A 9,468-nucleotide genomic window follows, 5' to 3' on the forward strand; every position below is an offset into this window, starting at 1 on the left:
GCAGTGGCCAAGGGCTCCGGTGGTGATTTAAATGGCCAAGGGATCCCAGCTGCCACTACCACAGCAGAACCCTGGGGGTCCTGGCTGCCACTGCTACCCTGGGGCTCTGGGAGCGGGACTCGGGTGGCAATTTAAAGGGCCCGGGGCTCTGACCACCACTGCTGCCCTGGGTCCTTTAAATTGCCACCCGAGCCCCGGGGTAGCAGTGGTGGGACTCCAGTGGTGATTTAAGGGCCAGGGGCTCCCAGTCGCAGCTACTGCAGTGGAGTCCTGAGCTCTTTAAACTGCCACTGGAGCCCTGGGATTCCTGGCCACCTCTGCTGTCTGGGGGGGTCCAGCAGCAGGGCTCTGGCAGCAATTTAAAGGGCCCAGGGAGCCCTGGGCCCTTTAAATTGCCACCTGGAGAAGCTGATCCTGTATAGCGTATCGACTCTTGCTGGGCATCGGGTACATGTCAAACTTTTTGATATCGTGTTCACCATTATCTCCTGAAGTACTGCCAGCCAGTAAAAGCGGGATAGGATTTGAGCCCAGGGTCTTTTCTTATCCCAAATGGCTGGCCGCATGGCTGTTGTGTGAAAGCTTCAAAACACCTTTCCGATGACACTGAGGAACGACCAGCTGGGTCCGAACCTCCTGTGTTTGTGGGTCCCGCACCACCCAATAGAGGCGGTCTGCTATGAGTTCAAATCATGGCCATTGCACTGCTCTTTGGAAGTCTGTCACAGCCCTGTTAATGTGGGCCACCTGGTCATAGGCATGACTGAGTGTAGGGTCATCCCGCTGGTCTTGAGGGAAGTACGGTAGGGGGGTTGTGAGGGGCCTTCCCCCAGGGGATCTGGAGGCAGAGTCAGAATCCCAGACTGAATGGGATCCTCCCCTCCACATTTTCAAGGGGTCCCCCTCCTTTGGCCTTGGTGTTCCCATCTCCAGTGCGGTCTCCCTCTAGGGCTGCCTGGGTAGGAGATACCCCAAGGCTGGCCTCCCGCAGCAAGTCATTAAAGCCTGGCCAGTCTCGGGCAAGCATGATGGGATAGGGGACAGTGGGAGCTAATCCCACTATTTCCTCTGTCACATCATTTATCGTTAGGAGTACGCTGATGCGGGGGTACATTCTCACATCCACATGGACACACTGGAGACTGCTCTTCCCCTCCGTCATTCTAGGGTTGGGGATGACCCCCTGATGGACGAGGGTCTGCCTACACCCCAAGTCCAGGAGGGCCATCACTCATCTTGGCCCCATCCCCAGGGATGTCATCAGTTTCAGGATGGACTGCTTGCGGGCACAGAACTCTCCGGTACAGACCTGGTCGAAGCTGTAGTTCATCTCAGCACATTAAGAACATAAGAATGGCCATACTGGGTCAGACCAAAGATCCAGCCAGCCCGGTAACCTGTCTACCTACCTACAGTGACCAATGCCAGGTGTCCCAGAGGGAGTGAATCTAACAGGTAATGATCAAGTGATCTCTCTCCTGCCATCCATCTCCACTCTCTGACAAACGGAGGCCAGGGACGCCATTCCTTACCCATCCTGTCTAATAGCCATTAATGGACTTAACCTCCATGAATTTATCTAGTTCTCTTTTAAATCCTTTTATAGTCCTAGCCTCCACAACCTCCTCAGGCAAGGAGTTCCACAGGTTGACTGTGCACTGTGTGAAGAAGAACTCCCTTTTATTTGTTTTAAACCTGCTGCCCATTAATTTCACTCGGTGGCCCCTAGTTCTTATATTATGAGAACAAGTAAATAACTTTTCCTTATTCAATTTCTCCACACTACTCATGATTTTATATACCTCTATCATCTGAGCTGAAAAGTCCTAGCCCCTTTAATCTCTCCTCATATGGGACCCATTCCAGACCCCTAATCATTTTAGTTGCTCTTCTCTGAACCTTTTCTAATACCAGTATATCTTTTTTGAGATGAGGAGAGTGTGCAGCAAAAAAAGCAAACAGGATATTAGGAATCATTAAAAAAGAGATAGAGAATAAGACAGAGTGTAAATACTCAGTTATCAAGCAGGAGGACCTTGCCGTCAAGTGGGCGATCAACATGAACTATCCATGATGACTCCAAGATCTCTTTCCTGATTTGTTGTAGCTAAATTAGCCCCCCATCATATTGTATGTATAGTTGGGGTTATTTTATCCAGCGTGCATTACTTTACATTTATCCACATTAAATTTTATTTGCCATTGTGTTACCCAATCACTTAGTTTTGTGAGATCTTTTTGAAGTTCTTCACAGTCTGCTTTGGCCTTAACTATCTTGAGCAGTTTAGTATCATCTACAAACTTTGCCACCTCACTGTTTACCCCTTTCTCCAGATCAGTTATGGTTAAGTTGAATAAGATTGGTCCTTGCACTGACCCAGGGCCGGTGCAAGGATATTTTGCGCCTAGGTGAAACTTCCACCTTGCACTCCCCCCCACGTCCCTGCCCTGAGGCGCCCCCCCTGTGGCAGCAACCCCCTGTGGCAGCTCTCCCCCTCTGTCCTGAGTCACCCCCCCTGCCCTAGCTCACCCCTGCTCCGCGCATGAGCACGATCATGAGCACCCTGAGCACGCCGTCGCTGCTTCATTTCTCCTACCTCCCAGGCTTGCGGCGCCTAAGCTGATTGGCGCCACAAGCCTGGGAAGCGAGAGAACTGAAGCAGCTCACCCCTGCCCCCTCCTCCCCAAGCACGCCATCGCTGCTTCACTTATCTCGCCTCCCAGGCTTGTGGTGCCAAGCAGCTCAGGCTGCTGCGGTTGCTGTCAAAGAAAATGGTGCCCCCCAAATCCCAGCACCCTAGGTAACCGCCTAGGTCTCCTAAATGGTTGCACTGGCCCTGGACTGACTCCTGGGGAACACCACTAGTTACCTCTCTCAATTCTGAAAATTTACCATTTATTCCTACTCTTTGTTCCCTGTCTTTTAACTGGTTCTCAATCCATCTTCCCTCTTATCCCATGACAACTTAATTTACGTAAGAGCCTTTGGTGAGGGACCTTGTCAAAGGCTTTTTGGAAATCTAAGTACACCTTGTCCACTGGATCCCTCTTGTCCAAATATTTGTTGACCCCTTCAAAGAACTCTAAATAGATTATTAAGATATGATTTCCCTTTACAGAAACCATGTTGACTTTTACCCAACAATTTATGTTCTTCTACGTGTCTGACAATTTTATTCTTCACTACTGTTTCAACTAAATTTGCCCGCTGCTGAAGTTAGACTTACCAGTCTGTAATTGCCAGGATCATCTCTAGAGCCCTTTTTAAATATTGGCATTACATTAGCTATCTCGTCCAAATAACTGGAGTTCCCTCCCCTGGAGAATTATCCTCAGTGCAAGAGGATACCACAACATCCTCTGAAAGGAGGGTCCTAACTATGGGATCATTTCCCTCTTCTGCAGTTTGATGCTCTCCTTCTTTGTGACTTTCCTCCTTCTCCCCTGAGGCTGTCAGACCAGGGGTAGTACCATTCTACTATGTCCCAGTACATTAAGGTACTTGGTTTGGCATTTGCTTCCCTTCCATGGTTAGCGAAAAACCCACCAGTTTACAACCACCTTTTTCACAGTAATCTCCTGCTCTAACAAAATTACCTTTTCACAGAAGGAAACACCATGCCTATGGTGCTTTTAGAAAATAAAGTAGATGGGGCCCTTAGAAAACCTTGTGAGTTTGATGTTGCTCAAATTGTAATTTCAATGTGCTCCCTATTTATATGGCACACACCTTAGTTACACAGCATTGGAATAGGGAATTGCTAGCACCTTCCAAGAGACTCACATTTGTGTATCCCATGGAATATCTATCTTCTGTGATTTTCTTGCTTCTTTTATTCTTGAGGCAGTTTGTGCTCCCTGCTTTAATATAGCTATTTTCGTTGTAATCTAGAGTGGTTACATTCCTGATAGAAGGCAACTTTCCACAAAATGTAAATGTATAGCTGTGACACTCTGTACCTCAAAATGGCACCCTGGAGCCACCATATTCACCACTGCAATATGATTATATGTTTTGTACAAAGTATGCCTTGTGAGCTATCATTTTAAAAGTCTTGATCTGTTGAAAATTAATATCTTGTTGGATTGTATGTACTATCATTGTATGTGAAGTTACAAAGTTTTGCTATAAATGCTATTGAAATATGTTGTCAGATGCCCACAGCCAGACTTTCAGTAAGGACAAAGGAGCACCCATCCCTGGCCAGACGGGCATTGATGGCCCATTAAGAAAACAATCCACTATCCCAGAGGCTCCTTAGAGAAGGCATGTACAGAATGGAGACCGCTTGATCAATGGGGACTGACTGACCTCATGTCACAGCAAGGATCTTTCTAGCAGCTGGAAGAAGGTATAAAAAGAGAGACAGTGACATCATCACTTGTCCTCTCTCTCCCCCTCTCCTCCCATTTCAACATCCAAAAAATTATCTGGACGACAAAGACTTTGAACTGGAGAAGATTAGTCCGAGGCTTGAAGTGGGTCCAGTCTGTGTTTTGAGGAACTGTAAGCTGCTCGTTCCATATGTTAGGGTGAGACTGATCCAAATCTTGCTTAGTCTGTTTAAGTTAAAAATAAATTTGCAGTCTAAATTTTATTCCTTAGGTAACTAACTCTGATTTCTATGCCTGCTATTTATAATCACTTAAAATCTATCTTCCTAGAGTTAATACATCTGTTTTATATTTTACCTAAAACAGAGGATTTTTTGGTTGAAGTGCTTGGGAAATCTCAGCTCAGATTACAAAGGCTGGTATATGTCCATTCCAGTGGCAAACTATTTAATGAACTTGTACTGCCCAAGGAAGCCCTAATTTTGCAGCCACTTCTTTGGGTGTATTAGGAAGAAGAGAGGGGCTAATTCTGACAGATTAGTTTAGTCAAATTGTGGGATTTTTAAATAAATGTAATACCAAACATTTTTAAAAATAAAATGAAAACAAAAAATAAAAACTTCACAGAAATATTTGAAAAATGAAGGATTGGAAACTAACAGAACAAAGATATTCAGGATTTTCACCAGTTTATTTTGACATTTTCCCAATCCCTCTAGAAATAATTAACCAAAAATCAAACACTGTAACACTTCAGACAGTTGTTTTTTCCCCCTTCCAGTCTGCACTTCTTCCCCCTTCTTTGTGGTCATCTTTGCTTTTCACCTCTCATTTCTGTTTCTAAGATCTGTTCCTCCAGCCCTCTTCTCCACTTCTGTCTCTGTTCGCTGTGCCTCTGAGTCAGACTCCCTCTTTATGTTCACATCATAGTCTCTGCCTCTCTTCTCTCATATCTGCTCCCTTCCTTTTCTACTTTTTCTTACTTATATTCAGGCTCCTTTTGCATTCTGTACAGGGTGGATGGAGAAGCAGCATGGTCCAGATCTTCAAAAGGTATTTAGGCATCTAAACTCAATGGGAGTTAGGCACCTGAACACCTTTGAGGATCTGGACCCATATCCTTAGGATTTACTTCAGCAGCATCCACTCCTGCCCCCTTTGTGCAGAAGCAAGAAGAGAGGTCCCAGAGAGAAATGTCCAATGACAGTTTTGTTAGCAATTCAATTTTTGATGAAAATCTCCACACAAAAATAAGCAGATAATTACCCTATGATTCCAAAACCTTTAACATGTGCGTCCATGGTGAACACTTGCTATAAAACTAAGAGTAGTGTGAGCCCTGTGAAATGAAGCCATAATATTTCTGTGGAAACATGAAATTATATTTCATGAAGTCATAATTACATAGCTATAGTTTAACTTTGCAGCAATGAGAAAATGGTGTCTTAGTGAACTATTTTTATTTCTTAGAGACTCTGAAAGTTCTCCATCAAAATAGTACCAATACAAGTTCCATACTTTACAGAATATAGAACCCTTCCCCCCCCATTCTCCCAACGTTCTTTGCTCCATTTGTTCTTCTCTTTCCTCCCTAAGAACTAAAGCTTTCCAACATATATTTATAACAGCAAAACATATAGCTGCTAATTGTTCTGGAATTTATGTCCCTTAGCACACATCCTGTGTTTATTTCAGAATTATTAAGATTTTCCATCAGAAGAATTGTATGCTGAAGCCTAACAAATCTTGACTGTATTTATGCAGTGAATGATTCATACAGAAGTATCATCAGAAGTGAGAGTACAGATGACTAATCTCAAGAACTCCATCTTCACTAGTGAATTTTGTATTTAAGGTCTGAACCAAAGTCAATAGAAAGGCTTCTACTGACTCTTATGAATTATGGATCAGACTCTTGTAGCATTTGTTCAAGCACTTGGAATGTTTGTAAATTGTTTCACCCAAATATTCAATCTTGGATGTCAAAATATTTATCCTGGTGATTTCAGTATGATCACTTGTGTAGTTAGGCACTAACCCATGTCAGTAAGGGTGGTAGAATCAGGTCTTATATAAGCAAATTATCACAGAACAATTTACTACTGTGTTATTCCTGTTACGTTGTGCCTCATCCTGACAGATTACTTCAGAGACTTGTGAGTGCTCAGCACATTTAAGAATCAGACCCTAACAATTGTAGTGCAATGCAACAAAAGCACACAATGAACGTAAGTGAAGAGCAGCTTGTGGGGCCACAGTTAAAGAGGTCAGGTTTGGTCAAGGACCATAACTTTGACTAGACTTTGTCTATGAAATGACGTTAATTTCAAAGTTATAAGTGATCAGATTTTTGCTGTTACATCTAATGTAGGGTTCTGGTGGATTTCACTTGTCAAATATTGGTATACATTGTTTTCAGGAGACCTGCTTGTTATGTGTTTATTTTTAAAACTTTAGCAACCTGTTACATATGTTGTAATGTTCTCCCAACTTTTCTATATAATCTGAGATCTTGCCACCTGAGCCTTTTTTAATTTCCTCTCTTATCTAACCCCCAGAGGCATTTTAGCAACTATTATAGTTGATTCCAGACATTCCTGCTGTAATTTGTCAAATTACAGGAAATCTAATTGGTCTTAATTATAGGTTTGTCATTAAAATTTGACTTGACCAGAACAAAAGATGCACACCCATACATATTTTTTTGAAGATTTCCTTTACACAGGAACACACCCACATTCCTAGTTCTGTCCACTTTCCCTTCATTTTTTGTAAGGTGCTGAACTAGTTGTAATGTGCTGTACATGCAGATGAGCACCCTTTACAAATATATCAATATACATCAAGTGGGATGTAGTATGGTGGGTCTGTCCACCAACTTGGAGGCTAGACAGACACACCCAACTCGGTTTTAGCCTTCTCTCAAGTTCTTTTATTTTTCTGCCACACAAACACAAGAAATATAGAAAAGTAACAAAAGTGATAGTCCTGATCTGCACTAATCCTGCAGGGTCCTCTACACCCTAATAGCTCAAAGTTCACAGCCTTCCCTTAGCCTCAGGGGGACCACAGTGTTAGCCAGCCAGCCTGCCCTCAGGAAAATGTTTCTCTCTCCAAGGGCTTGGCTACACTTGCAGGTTACAGCACAATAAAGGAGCCTTGGGTGCACTAGCTCACTACCTGTCCACACTGGCAAGGCACATGGAGCACTCTGACTCTGTGGCTTCAGCGCTGCTAGTACTCCACATCGGTGAGTGGAATAACATTTGCTGTGCCCCCGCTGGAGCACCACGGTGCCAGTGTGAACGAGATGTTGCATTACTGCACTCTGATTGGCCTCTGGAAATATCCCATAATCCCCTTAAGTCAAGTGGCCACTCTTGTCTTTGTTTTGAATTGTAGCAGGAATGTGGATATGCCCTTTGAAAGCTCAATTTCTGACAGCCGGCTGCTTATCTGCCCCGAGACAAAGTAACCATTAGTGTGGAATGCTGTGAGTGAGAGAGAGGCAGGGGGGCGTCTGCTGCTATCTGAACTTACAAGACAGCATGCTGACATGCTCTCTCCCCCTACATATACACAACACACTCCCTGTCACATTCCACCCCCACATTTGAAAAGCATGTTGCAGTCACTTGCATGCTGGGATAGCTGCCCATAATGCACTGTTCCTAATGACGCTGCAGATGCTGCAAATGTGGCCACGCCAGTGCGCTTGAAGCTGTCAGTGTGGACAGACTGCAGCACTTTCCCTATTGTGCTCTACGAAGGCCAGTTTAACTCAAAGTGATCTGTATCTGCAGGTGTAGCCATGCCCCTAACCTTCCTTTTCTTAGGCAGCTGGGTCCTCACTTATATCTTTTGGCTGGGAATCAGAGCCAATCATTGGCTGCTGCTTAGCTGAATCAGTTGCCTATTGGGCTACTTCTTAGGCTGGAACTTGCAGCTCCCTGGCTCCCCAGGCATTGAAAAGGACAGAACACACTGCTATAGGGGTGGTGGGGGGAGTTGGAGTATTTTTTTCCTGCCTGGCTGTTTAGTATTGTCATATGTTACAAAGCTGTGTTCATGTTTATTTTGATATGTATTGAATCATTTACCCAGTGTGTTCAGACAGGCACCTCTTGTTATTTAAAAACTCTAAATAAGTAAATAAATTTAATTCCTTATTCAACCTCTTCAAGGCAGATTTTAATATGAGAAATTAGTTAGTCTGAATATCAAATAGGCAGTATCAGCTATTGGACCAATTTGAATGTTTTAGGAGTGACAGTCATTAGGATTAAAAAGTAGGGATGTGTAACAACACTATCTTGAAGATAGTACAGTAAATATTTCACCATATTTGGTATAGTAAATGGTTTATGCCATCTACTGGTCTGGTTAGGGTGTGCATTTTCAGTCTAAAGAAAAACTGAGAATACATTTTATTGTAGTGGAAAATGGTAATCCAACCTGCTCCCCACAACCAGCAAAGAGGGTTTAATACTATTAAACACAGCTACAATAGGTGCTACAGTATGTGATATTTAAAATGTTTAATTAGAAGGTTAGCTAACTTTTTGTTTAAAACACCTTTTTTCCTAGTCTAGAATAGGCTTGCCATGTTTGCACATTTTCTCAGGATCAATCCTTTTTGGAAATAGCTGTCCCAGGAAATCTGTAAGGGTGCACTACCAGCTGACTAGTTTTATGGGGTTAGCATGATCGCAGGTGTCCTGGATCTTTGTACCTTAGAGGTGGCAACCTTAGTCTAGACAAGGGCTAGAAGCATTTCTCTTGGTCAGTTTGATCCTATTTATACAAGTTTCTTAACTGAATTTAACAGCCACAGCTGAACATGGTTTCAGCTGTGGCCAAACTGGGCTCTAATATGGTTTGGCTGGCCACTGTGGGTGCAGTCAAACTATGTAACAATGTCTTAGAAATACAAAAGATCCCATATCACCTCAAGTTATAATAGGGTAAAACACCTTCCCCTCCCCCCCCCTTGTTTGATGTTTACATAAATGTTAAAGGTGCAATAAAAGAGATGCTGGTAGAGGATGAACTGCAGCTCAATGAACTTCAGTTTTATGTAACTCCCTTTTATCTGAAATGCCTTGGTATCCCACAGCCTAATCATAGGCTGTT

The sequence above is a fragment of the Chelonoidis abingdonii genome, chromosome 3 (genome assembly GCF_003597395.2).
Source record: "Chelonoidis abingdonii isolate Lonesome George chromosome 3, CheloAbing_2.0, whole genome shotgun sequence".
In the NCBI taxonomy this organism is placed as follows: Eukaryota; Metazoa; Chordata; order Testudines; family Testudinidae; genus Chelonoidis; species Chelonoidis abingdonii.